Source organism: Castor canadensis, chromosome 5, assembly GCF_047511655.1.
Source record: "Castor canadensis chromosome 5, mCasCan1.hap1v2, whole genome shotgun sequence".
NCBI lineage: Eukaryota > Metazoa > Chordata > Mammalia > Rodentia > Castoridae > Castor > Castor canadensis.
Window position 1 is genome coordinate 87,310,857 of NC_133390.1, and position 12,817 is coordinate 87,323,673.

Consider the following 12,817-nt stretch of genomic DNA (forward strand, 5'->3'; position numbering starts at 1 on the left):
TCTTGGTTTGTATGGTTATACAACAAAATTGTCTATTGATACATTTCACAGAACATTTCCCATTGTTAAGTAGTGCAAGACTGTAGCTGGAATCTGACTTCATTTATAATCTGCGTGATCCTCAGCACATTGCGTTTGTTAAGTGGGTTTCATCATACAATCTGCATTGTTGTAAAAATGAATGATACACTATATTATAAACATAATATGTAAAAGGCACTCACAAGTGGTAGCTATCTACCATTATTAACTGGTAATAAGATTTATTGTTTAATAAATCTTAACCCTCCTTTATTTTTAATCCATGTAGGCATGTCCTAATTTATTTATTTATTTTTTTGCTTGTCCCATATTACCAAAATGTTAACAGACTTCTTGGGAGGTAGCTGTCCTTTTGCAAACAGTGAAATTGTCACCTACTTCATAGGGACATCCATGTAGAAAATAACACAGCAGGAGAAACCTCCAAAAGTAAGGTGATGCAAACTTCCCTCTCCAGAAGGAATGTGTTTCTATTCCATCAGATCTTTGCGCTGTGTCTTTGAAGTCTCCTGGCTTCTTTGTGCCTCAGTTTCTTCCTCTGTAAGATGAGGACATATTTGTTTGTATCCAAATTCTTTTCTAGCTAAAACCTCTGATCAGTTTATTGATGAGGTTGGGACATGACATGATTCAGGATTATGGACTTTAATTGTAAAACTGCTCCCTAAGAAGTGAGTTACTTTGTATTATCTGTTCCAGGTGTAGGAGAGGACTGTGAGTCTCAAGAACAGAGTATTACTGTCTTAACCACAGGCTTCATTGGACAACAGAAAGTACAAATTACTTAGAAAGTCAAGGACCGAAGGCTCTGAACTAAAAACATCTCCTGAAGCCAGGAAAACAGACTGGCTTCAGAAACAGTTCCATGTCCACAGTTCCATGTCTGCTACTTAGAGTTCATTCATTTCTTTTTCAAAATACAACCACTGGATACAAACTCATTCCTTGACAGTGCTTTCCATGTTGCTTGTGGATAACCTGAGACTTCCGGTAGCACCCATGCCAGGTGAGCAGTACAAACATTGTGCTGTGACAAGCCATGGATTTGAAAAGCCAGAGAAATTAAGTAATCTGCTCTAAAAGTTCAAATAGGGTACTTTAGAAATATAACTTTTAATAGCACATTAAGTGGGAAATAAGCCAACCAGCAGTAATCCTCTGCGAATGTCCTGAAGACAGATGCCGTTGTCTTCTTCATCTTTGTTTTCCTCAGCACCTGCCACAGGCAGGGCAATATTTGAATAATAAAGATGGATTTTTTGGATTGAGTTTTTTCTTGAGTTAGTCAAGCACTTTTTAGAGTGTTCTGCTAACTTTGAGAAGTCAATATTCCCATGTTAATTTTCTCATTTAAATTTTTTTTCTTTTCTTTTTTTGGTGGGACTGGGATTTGAATTCAAGGCTTTGCTTTTACAAAGCAAGTGCTCTACCACTTGAACCACCTCCAGTCCATTTTGCTCTGGTTATTTTGGAGATGGGATCTTGAGAACTATTTGTCCAGGCTGGCCTCCAGGTGTGATCCTCTCATTCTTAGACTCCCAGGTAGCTAGAATTACAAGCATGAGCCACCAACGCCTGGCTAATTTATTAAAAAATAAAACTCTATGAGTTGTTTTGAAAACTAGGAGTAATTCTTTACCTATGATTTGGTAGTCAATCAAAGGTCAACCTACCCTTGAAACCAGTCATGCCTCCCGAGTTTCCACTCTTAAACTCCTGGAGACCATAAGATTTTGAGCATGGCAAAGTGTTACTTTCCAGCTGGATGAGTTGAACAAGTTACTTAACTATTCCAATCCTCAGTTTCCTTGTCTGAAAAATGTCTCTGTTGTTGTTAAGGCTGTATTTTTTGTTTTAGTTAGTATCAGAGATGATGTAAACCCAGTCTCAGGCACAAATTCTGCACGTGGGCAGTTATTATAGTAAAATACAACATTTTCTACTGGAGTACCAAAACCTGTTGCTTGTCACTTTAGTAATTCTAGACAAGTTACTATGTCTCCCCCTCCCCCCCTTTTTTTTTCTAGTCACATATTCTCCAGTTCAATTTGTGCTGCGGCAAAGACAGACAGAAAGCTCAGGGATTATTTTCTTTTGCATCTGAATGCGAACCAACAGAACAGCAATTTATTCAAGGTCAGTCAGTTGATGCAGGTACTACGTCCCTTTTCAGCTTGAAGAGAACACATGAGATTTTAGAATTTGGGCATGGAAGTAAAATGCTTAAGCCATCCCCCACAATCCATCCAAGTGCAATGCCCCCAGATCCTGGGCACCCCTTTGCTTGACTACTGGGGTAAATCAAGTGGAGAACAAGGTTCCCAAGTAGGGCAGAATGATTCATGGTGCAAACGGCCTCTCTGATTCATGAGCCGGGAGGAAATCACCCTGCCATTCCCAGAAGTCTGTGAGCCCCTGTGGGGGTTCCCCACTTCCCAGAGGCACGGAGTATGACTGTGGTCTGGATGCCCGGTGATGACCAAGCTGGGGAGGAACCTAGCGGAGCAGCGGGCCGACGGCTCACCGAGGTCCTGTGGGTAATTAGAGAGTCATCACAATCCCATAGTTTGTATCATGGCTCGGGGTCAACACAGGGTCACTGCACATGGCAAACTTAGGGAGCTGTGTCTAGAAGGATGACGCCAGCCAGGAGCGGCTGGGAGAGCAAAGCAGCCAGGGCTGAGGAGCCAGCGGGGCGGGGACGCAGATCCCCAGCCAGGGACTGGCGACAGGCCGGATGTGGGGCACTGGGCCCCCGGCCCCGGGGAAGGGCGCAGAGCACAGCAGCTGAACCAGCTTCCCCACCGCCATCCCTGCCATCTCCAATTAACCTCCCGGGCCCACGGTTCCCAGAGAATTTCCCTGCCATGGGTCAGTCCAATTTCAAAAAATAATTGGGGCCTGACATAGGGTAGCCAGCTCCTTACTTTGCAGAGTAAGGACATTGAAAACAAACAAAACAGTTGCCATCTACTATCACCATCATCTCAGAAGAGGAAGGAGATTTTTACACGGAATAATGTAGGAAGGACATAATCGCAGGATAATGACAGTCATGTAAATTTAATTAATTTAGCTCACCAAGTTGTGGTTATTTTTCTCATTATCATGAAGACTTAGGAAAACTTGCCGCCTGGCTTTCAACTTTCTGTTTTCCAGATTTTTCTACAATGGCAAGCAAGACTCAGGACACAGCTCTGTGGACAATATTTATGTAGAGTAAAATGCCACTACAGACTCCATGAATTTTATGAAGAAAAACTTGAAGATAAAGGTTTCTTTGTGAAGAAAAATAGCTTTCATCCCTTCTCTTTAATCCTTTCTCTATACGTCCTTCTCACTCTCCAGTCAAAAAGAAAGAAAAAAAAGAGAGAGAGAAGAAAGGAAAAGAAAAGAAAAACCTGTCAAATAAATAATTTCATTAGGGGTATTCATAGTTCTGTGTTAAAATGTTCCAGTGGATTTAACTGAGGCTTTTGACATATTTTTCTTAGAAGTGATGCTATAATGATAACATACATGTAAATCTCTTTATTTGTAAAGGATTTTCACATTTATGATCTCATTTGATTATCCAACCAAGCCCAGGAGTTTGTATTATTATATCACTAATTGTATGGATGAAGAAAATGAAGGTAACCACTGAGTTGTAGAGCTAAGATGCAACCCATGTCCTCTGCCTCTAAATTCAGTGTTCTTTCATGACACCAGGCATTAAGGAAAAAAGGAAAGCACCTTGACCTATTTTTTCAATGTTCAACCTGTTTTATCCTTTGAATCAAAATCATCTCATTTGGGGAAAATCTCCTAAATAGTTAAAATTTAAACCACGTTAGCCCCAAAGTGAAAAGCTGTATTCTGTTTTAAGGCACTGATTGCCAAGCATGGGTCATTCCTAGCCAGGGACATTTAAGGCTGTATTTTCTTATTCCAAGAGGACCACCCTGCAGGTCAGAGGTATACAAAAGAGAAAAGCAGAAAGCATTTTGTTAATAAAACAAAACAAAACAAAAAAGGTGTCATTGCTTCCCCTGTAGCTGATGTTGTGTTTGTAATTTTAGATTTTTTTTGACTTTAAAGAATATTTTTGTATCTCTTTTTGTTCCATCAGATTCACTAATTTCACTGGTTGCTAATTTGTCACGTTTCAAGCAGGGAGAAATAGTGGGCGGGAAGCTGTGGGGCATGGAGGCTGTGGTTTGGGTGAGGGACAGCTGGCATGTGTTCCCTTGTATGTGACCAGACAGGCTGCAGGTGGCTTCTGCACCTGCAGAGGCTGAAGGAGTTGTGTGGGGAAGCCCCCCGCCTCCCAACTAGGACCTGCAGGCCCTCCCTGGGCATTGGGGCGCCTTCTCTCCGCCCATGACTGATTCTCCCAGACCTCTCTGCCCTAATCCTCATCTAGCAGGGCTGGAATGCTCCTTGAATCCTGGACCTGCCCTCAGCTTTATTTCCCCCCAACACCAATGCACAGCAAGATCCAAAACTGACAGGAAAGGAGGAATTAGGTTTTCAGGGAAAGAAGGGTTTTGACCTTAGAGATTAAAATCCGACATCCTCTTGTCTGCATCTCTTTGAAACTGAAGGGCTTTGTGTTTTGCCTTCCCAGAATGGAAAGACCAGACTTTTAGGTAGGTTGGGACTAATAGTTCTTAAATTTTCAAATTATTTGAGAATGTAAAGAAATGTTTAAGTTGCTGTTTTTATATTCTAATATGTAAGTGTGTCTCATTTGCCTGATTAATGGGGCCAAGAAACGATCCCAATTAGCTCCTAACTCTAAGATTAAAAATATCTTTCATAGGAATTCAAGTTAGTTTTGTATCTAACTTAATAGGAATGTACCAGTGTTAACTTCTGGTTTTGATTCCCTGGTGGAAGCTGAGTGAGGTTTACATGGACACTACACTAGTTTTTCAACTTTGGGGTCTTAAATTATTTCAAAATAAAGGTTTTTTTAAAAACAACAGCAACAACAAAAAAACCAGACAAACTTTTCATGTAACTTTCTCTTGGTAAGCTAAGAAATCCTCAAGAAATCAAAAGCATTAGTGGAAAAGTAATGTATCGTGTATCTACATCCTCAGAAGGCTGAGAGTTGTGGGTTTTTTGTCTAGATAGTACAAAATAGCAATCTACAAAATTGCTTGGTACTTGGTACACACGTTTCGCTACTAGGTAATCTTTCTCATGTGTTAGCAGGTCAAAGATTGTCTTTCTCATGTGTTCGTAAGTCAAACTTTGTGTTGAACTAATAAAAGTTACCTTTCTGTTATTTAGGGAAATTCCATGAAAGAAGCTTTGGGGAACTCACAGTTACCTTCCATTGGGAAGGCATATGGCCTATCATCCACTTCATGCATTTTATTTAGTTTAATCCTCACAATAATCCCACAGGGTAGTTATTATTGTTCCCATTTTACAGTTAGGAGAACTGAGGCACACTGACACTGAGTCACTTCTTCAAGGCCACCACCTGTAAGTGATTGACTCTCTCCAGAACAAGTTTTGAAAATTCCTGTGCCACTGCCAATGTTATTCACCAGCTGGATTTTTATGAGAAACTATTTATTTTCTAATTCATTCATATATTCTTCCATGTCTATCCTGTGTGTGTCCATGTTTATTCTACTGTAAATTTAATCATTCACTCATTCATGGATTGATATATTCATTCAACAAACATTTACAGAGTGCTTAGCATTTGCCAGGCACCACAGACTGCATGCAGGACTGAACAAAGCTGAACCATGCCCCTGCTCTTGCTGTACATCCAGGAATATTTTTAAAATCGTAATGAGCCCGCTGAAGAGCAAGGAGGCTGAGGGAATGGAGATGAAGTAAGAGTGAGGTGGGGAAGGAGGTGGCTTACATTTTAGATGAGCGGCCTGGGAAAGAAAGGCCTTTTTGAGGAGATAGCATTGGAGCACAGACCTGAGGAAGTGTGAATAAACAGCACAAGGGAGAAAGGAGCAGTAAGTACACAGAGGGAGGACCAGGGTGGAGTCCTTGAAGGGTTCAGATGGCAGGAGGAAGGTGGGAAAGGTGGACAAGGCCTAGGTCACCACAGGGTTTTGTAGCCTGTGGTAAAGAATTTGGGCTTTATTTTAATTGTGATGGGAAGCCACTGGAAAGAGACCCGGTCAAATTTACATCTGAAAAGAATCACTCTGGCTGCTGCCTGGGGAACTGCGTGTCGGAGGGCCAGGCAGGGATGTGGTGGCTTAGATGAGGGTGAGAGTTTTCTTCTAACCCTGGCTCTAAGATCTATGACTTCCTGACAATAAGCTCTAATATTGAATGCCTTTTGGCTTAACAATGTAGGGGTCCCAACCTGCCAAAGCTGTGAGCACAGAACAAATAACACATTTTGTATTCTGAGTGTCTCTGGGAAAGGAAGAAAAACTGACAGGCAGAAGGGAACAAAGGGAGTGTATGTGTTTTGCCATTGTCTCTAAAAGTGGATAATGTGCATTCAATTGGCCTCCCCCTTTCAACTCTCCCAGTGCTTACTTCTGCCCCACGAACTTCTACGTCATCACATGTAGTCTTTCTGTGCAACTTCCCTGTAAGGAGGTACATCCTTTCTTTCCAGTAACGCTGAGTACTTGAACAGGGCCGATACTGCGTTGATGCAGCTCTTGCAGTCAATGACTAGAAGCTTACTGTAGCAAAATGAATGTTAAAAACGCACACTTTCAAAATGAGCTGATATCTAAGTAATTAAATTGATACAATGGAAGTATGGCCTTTATTTAGTGTAGTTGAGGGTAGGAAAATATCTTGGTCTGGTGGATGTCTCCTGGCACTAACACATCCATTCATTCCATGGACCATTGTTCCACTGGATGTTCACAGGTGCTACCTGAAAACAAAGTTTTGGTATCCGGTAGTTTGGGAAGTCTATGGATGAAATGAAATTTCATTGGTTTCTTCACTGTAAGACATCTCACTAGGTTTACTATGCTAATGTCTATCGCAAATAGCTAAGGAGTGACATAATTTGTGCTCTTTCCCTAAAACTTCTCTGACTATGAAACTTCCTTTTTCTTGGTTCAAAGAACATCTCCCTGAGACTGTGGCTGTGAAAACTCACTCTGAGAGATTTCAGTGTCTACCAGGGTAGATGATAAAGTAGGTAGGCTCTTCTGCTGATTGTTATAATAAAAAGCAAAGCCTAGAATAAGGAAGAGAAATGAGCAAAAGCCTCACTTGTCTTTTCAAAGTAGTCATCAGGAAGATAATCTTCATCTAAACATGCTTTTTACCCTAATCTTAGCAAAATGCTGAGTGAGCTTGTCATCTCGGAGTGAAGTACCAAATTCACACATGTCACAGTTGTATATCTGAATTTGTAGTTATTCAGTTTATAGGAGCTATAAAAAAGGGATTCATTTAACAATCTTTTTTTTTTCACCTATAAAACTTACCTAATGGCTCTGACAGGCACACTCTTCCTGGAAAGAAGTCATCTGTACCAGTTGTCACTATAGCACTTTATTTTTCACAATTTCACCTGGACTTAGAAAGATTGAGCCTGACTCAACTTTGCTTTTCTTTTATGATCATGTGACCAGGAAGCCACAGTGAGCAGACTCTGTCATTAAGAAACAGTTGCTGCGATCTGGGTCCAGGCTTTTGAAATGAATTCATGAGTATCATTCTGTACATATGGCATTTCCAGGCCTACAACATTTATTTATTTATTTTTATTCACATGTGCATACATTGTTTGGGTCTTTTCTCCACCCTGTCCCCTTCCCCCACCCTTCCCCCCCTCCTTCCCTCAGTTCCAGGCAGGTCCTGTTCTGCCCTTATCACTAATTTTGTTGAAGAAATGACATAAACATAATAAGGAAGACAAAGTGTTTTTGCTAGTTGAGTTAAGGATAGCTATACAGAGAGATTCCTACTATTGCTTTCATGTACCCATGTACTACGACCCATGTTGATTCAACTCTAACTCAATGATCTTTACATTGGTTCCTGATCCCCTGCTCATGATAACCTCTGTCATTTTAAGGTTTCTGTATTAGTTCCTCTGGAGTGGGGACATCAAACGCTTTCATGTTTTGGGTTTTCTACCTATCCCCATTCCTCCCATGGCCAGAGATGGTGAGCATTTTTTCATGTGTTTTTTGGCCATTTGAGTTTCTTCTTTTGAAAAAGTTCTATTAAGTTCAGTTGCCCATTTCTTAATTGGTTCATTGATTTTAGGAGAGTTTAGTTTCTTAAGTTCCCTGTATATTCTGGTTATCAGTCCCTTGTCTTATGTATAGTTGGCAAATATTTTCTCCCACTCTGTGGGTGGTCTTTTCAGTTTAGAGACCATTTCTTTTGTTGTGCAGAAGCTTTTTAATTTTATGAAGTCTCATTTATTCATCCTTTCTCTTAGTTGCTGGGCTGTTGGGGTTCTATTGAGGAAGTCTTTACCTATACCTATTAGTTCCAGAGTGTTTCCTGCTCCTTCCTGTAGTAACTTCAGAGTTTCAGGTCCAATATTTAGGTCCTTGATCCATTTTGAATTGATACTAGTATAGGGTGATAGACATGGATCTAGTTTCAGTTTCTTGGCAACGGGTAACCACTTTTTCTAGCAACATTTGTTGAAGAGGCTGTCTTTTCTCCATGGTATATTTTTGGCACCTTTGTCAAAAATGAGGTAGGCATAGTTGTGTAGATTCATATCTGGGTCCTCTATTCTGTTCCACTGCTCTTCATGTTTGTTTTTGTGCCAGTACCATGCTGATTTTATTGCTACTACTTTGTAATATAGTTTGAAGTCAGATATTGTGATACCTCCAGCATTGCTCTTTTTGCTGAGTATTGCCTTGGCTATTCGTGGTCTCTTGTGCTTCCAAATGAATTTTAAGGTAGATTTTTCAATTTCTGTATGAAAGTCATTGTGAGTTTGATGGGAATTGTATTAAACATGTAGATTGCTTTCTGTAGTGTAGCCATTTTTACTATGTTGATTCTATCAATCCATGAGCACAGGAGGTCTTTTCATCTTCTGTAGTCTTCTTTGATCTCTTTCTTCAGGAGTTTGTAATTCTTTTTGTAGAGGTCCTTTCACATCTTTTGTTCAATTAACTCCTAGGTGTTTGATTTTTTTTTGAGGCTATTGTGAATGAAATTGTTTCCATATATTCCTTCTCAGTTTGTTTGTTGTTGGTGTATAGAAAAGCTAATGATTTTTGTAAGTTGATTTTGTATCTTGCCACCTTACTGTAGTTTTTTATGGTGTCTAAGAGTTTTTGGATAGAGTTTTTTGGGTCTTTAAAGTATAGGATCATATCATCTGCAAATAAGGATATTTTGACAGTTTCTTTACCTATTTTGATTCCTTTTATTTCTTCTTCTTGCCTAATTGCTCTGGCTAGACATTCTAGTACTATGTTGAATAGGAGTGGGGATAGTGGGCACCCTTGTCTCATTCCTCATTTTAGGGGGAATGGTTTCAGTTTTTCACCATTAAGTATGATGTTGGCTGTAGGTTTGTCATAAATAGTCTTTACAATGTTGAGGTACATTATTCTATTCCTAGTTTTTTTAGAGCTTTCATTATGAAGTGATGTTGCATCTTGTTTAAGGCTTTTTCTGCATCTGCTGAGATGATCAAGTGGTTTTTGCCTTTGCTGCTATTGATGTGCTGTGTTACATTTATAGATTTGCGTATGTTGAACCACCCCTGCATCACTGGGATGAAGCCAACTTGGTCATGGTGTATGATCTTTCTGATGTGTTGTTGGATTCAGTTTGCCATTATTTCTTGAGGATCTTTGCATTGATATTCATTAAGGAAACTGGCCTGTAGTTCTCCTTTTTTGAGGTGTCTTTATCTGGTTTTGGGATGAGAGTTATACTGGCTTCATAAAATGTGTTTGGCAGTGTTCCTTCCCTTTCTGTTTTGTGGAACACTTTAAGGAGATTTGGTATTAGTTCTTCTTTAAGCATCTGATAGAATTCAGCAGTGAATCCATCAAGTCCTGGACTTTTCTTTTTTGGGAGGCTCTTGATGGCAGCTTCAATTTCTTTTTTGTGTTACAGATCTATTCAGTGATTAATATCCTCTTGGTTCAGTTTTGGGTGGTTTTAAGTTTCTAGAAATCTGTCCATTTCTTTGAGATTTTCAAATTTATTAGAATATAGACTCTCAAAGTAGTCTGATGATTTTATGGATTTCTGTGGTGTTTGTTGTTATCTCTCCTTTTGCATTTCTGATTTTACTGGTTTGGGTTTTTTCTCTCCTCATTTTAGTCAGGTTTGCCAGGGGTCTGTCAATCATGTTTATTTTTTAAAAGAATCAGCTTTTTGTTTCATTGATTCTTTGTATGTTTTTCTTTGTTTCTATTTCATTTATTTCAGCCCGTATCTTAATTATTTCTTTCCTTCTGCTTGTTTTGGGATTTGCTTGTTCTTGTTTTTCTAGGAGTTTGAGATGTAGTGTTAGGTCATTGATTTGAGATCTTTCTGTCCTTTTAATATATGCAGTCATGACTATAAACTTTCCTCTTAAGACTGCCTTTGCTGTGTCCCATAGGTTCTGGTAGGTTGTTTTTCATTTTCATTAACTTCCAGGAAACTTTTAATTTCCTCTTTTATTTCATCAATGACCCATTCGTTGTTGAGCAATGTGTTGTTCAGCTTGCAATTGTTTACGTGTTTTTTACTGATGTTTTTGTTGTTGGTTTCTGGTTTTAATGCATTGTGGTCGGACAGAATGCATGGAATTATTTCTATTTTCTTATATTTGCTGAGGCTTGCTTTGTGCCCTAAGATATGATCAATTCTGGGGAAGGTTCCATGGGCTGCTGAGAAGAATGTATAATAGCAGAAGTTGGATGAAATATTCTGCAGATATCAGCTAGGTCCATTTGATCTATGGTGTGATTTAGTTCTAGGATATCTTTATGGAATTTTTTGTTTGGATGACCTATCTGTAGGTGACAGGGGAGTATTAAAGTCTCCCATTACCACTGTGTTGGAGTCTATATATGCTTTTAGGTCCTTCAGAGTATGATTGATGAAATTGGGTGCATTGACATTGGGTGCATATAAGTTGATAATTGGTATTTCCTTTTGGTGTATTTCCCCTTTTATTAGTATGGAGTGTCCTTCTTTATCTTGTTTGATCAATGTAGGTTTGAAGTCTACTTTGTCCAAGATAAGTACTGCTGCCCCTGCCTGTTTTCAGGGACCATTGGTTTGGTAAATCTTCTTTCAGCCTTTCACTCTCAGTCAATGATTGTTTCTGTTGATGAGGTGAGTCTCCTGTAGGCAGCGGATTGTTGGATCTTCCTTTTTAATCTAGTTTGCCAATCGGTGTCTTTTGTTGGGGGAATTTAGTCCATTAACATTCATTGTTAGAATTGATAGGTACGTGGTGATCCCTGTCATGTAGTCATCTTTGTTGATTAAGGGTTTGATTATGTGTAGCTGAATCAATGTTACTTTTTACTTTCTTGCCTTTTCTTCTCCTGTTGTTTGGTATTGCCTGCCCTTTCATGGTTTTGTTTGCTTCCATTTTCTGTGCGCAGAATCTCTTGGAGAATCCTTTGTAGTGATGGTTTGGTGGTCATATTTTTGTTTTAGTTTCTGCTTATCATGGAAGACTTTTATTGTTCCATCTATTTTGAATGATAGTTTTGCTGGGTAGAGTATCCTAGGATTGAAGTTATTTTCATTCAGTGCTTGGAAGACCTCATTCCAAGCTCTTCTTGCTTTTCATGTTTCTGTTGAGAAGTCTGCTGTGATTTTGATGGGTTTACCTTTGTATGTTATTTGTTTTTTCTCTTACAGCCTTCAATATTCTTTCTCTAGTCTCTGTGCTTGTTGTTTTAATGGTAATATGTCATGGGGTAGTTCTATTTTGATCGTGTCTGTTTGGTGTTCTGGAGGCCTCCTGTACCTGAATGGGCAAGTTTCCTCTAGATTTGGGACATTTTCTGTTATTATTTTGTTGGATATATTATGCATTCCTTTTGCTTGCACCTCTTCTCCTTCTCAATGTCCATGATTCTCAGGTTTGGTCTTTTATGGAGTCAGTGAGTTCTTCCATTTTCTTTTCACAGGTCTTGACTTGTTTAACTAATAGTTCTTCAGTTTTTCCTTTAATTGCCATTTCATCTTCAAGTTCTGAGATTCTGTCTTCTGTTTGTTCTATTCTGCTGGAATGGCCTTCCATTTTGTTTTGTATTTCTGTTTCATTCTTTTTTCTGAGGTTTTCCATATCGTGGATTACTTCCTTTTTAATATTGTCAATTTTTGCCCTTAATTCATTAATCTCTCTGTTTATGGTGGTCTCAGCTTCAGTTTGGTGTTTATTTAGGGCTTCTATGACTTCATTTATTTGTTTCTGGGTTTTCTCATATTCTTTGTTTTTGTTGTCTTGGAACTTCTTGAGTGTCTCCTGTACATTTTGGTTGACCATGTCTAGTAACATCTCTATGAAATTCTCATTGATTACTTGTAGGATTTCTTCTCTCAGGTTGTTCTTGTGGGCTTCTTTGGGTTCCTTGGTATAGTTTATCTTTATTTTGTTGGAGTCTGGATCTGGGTATCCATTTTCTTCATTTTGCTCTAAATCCTGTACTACTTTATTTTTGGAGGAAGAATGGTTTCCCTCCCTTTTTCTTCTTCTCATAGTTCCACTTGATACCATTTCTATCTCTGGATTATGTATAATTTAGTATTAGCTGAGTAACAATATTAATAGTAACAAAACCAAGAGAGAAGGATAAAAAAGAGAAAGAGATGGAGAGATAAAAGGCAG

General features: G+C 39.1%; 1 non-coding gene across 1 annotated transcript; it reads right to left on the reverse strand.

Annotated features, from left to right (window-relative positions):
- Nucleotides 1-2,069: 2,069 nt before the first annotated feature.
- Nucleotides 2,070-2,196, reverse strand: LOC141423707 (small nucleolar RNA SNORA31). Its single transcript, XR_012448531.1, has one exon. It is a non-coding gene; the product is annotated as a small nucleolar RNA SNORA31 (small nucleolar RNA).
- Nucleotides 2,197-12,817: the final 10,621 nt, after the last annotated feature.